This window comes from Sciurus carolinensis, chromosome 2 (genome assembly GCF_902686445.1).
Source record: "Sciurus carolinensis chromosome 2, mSciCar1.2, whole genome shotgun sequence".
NCBI classification, from domain to species: Eukaryota; Metazoa; Chordata; class Mammalia; order Rodentia; family Sciuridae; genus Sciurus; species Sciurus carolinensis.
Genome location: NC_062214.1, coordinates 177,700,055 through 177,700,343, shown reverse-complemented (window position 1 = coordinate 177,700,343; position 289 = coordinate 177,700,055).

Sequence of the window (289 nt, the reverse complement as noted above, 5' to 3'; positions counted from 1 at the left end):
ATAACGGCAGCCTGGGTGACAGAAAAGCAGACCATCCAGAGCTGGTAACTACCCTGTCGTCCACCTATCTGACTTGTCTCCCCCCAAAATCCCTGTGAAGGACTGTACTGGCAACCTCTAAGGAAGATGGCATATTCAGGACGAGAGTCCCCACCTTCCAACTTGCTGACTTGTTTCTAGCAGGGTTCTTCCATTGCCACTCTCTCTGGAGTGTTTGGCTTCATTGGGTGGCAGTAGAACTGGACCTCCCATGGATGTAGATTGAAGGAGTGCCTGCTACCTCAACCAT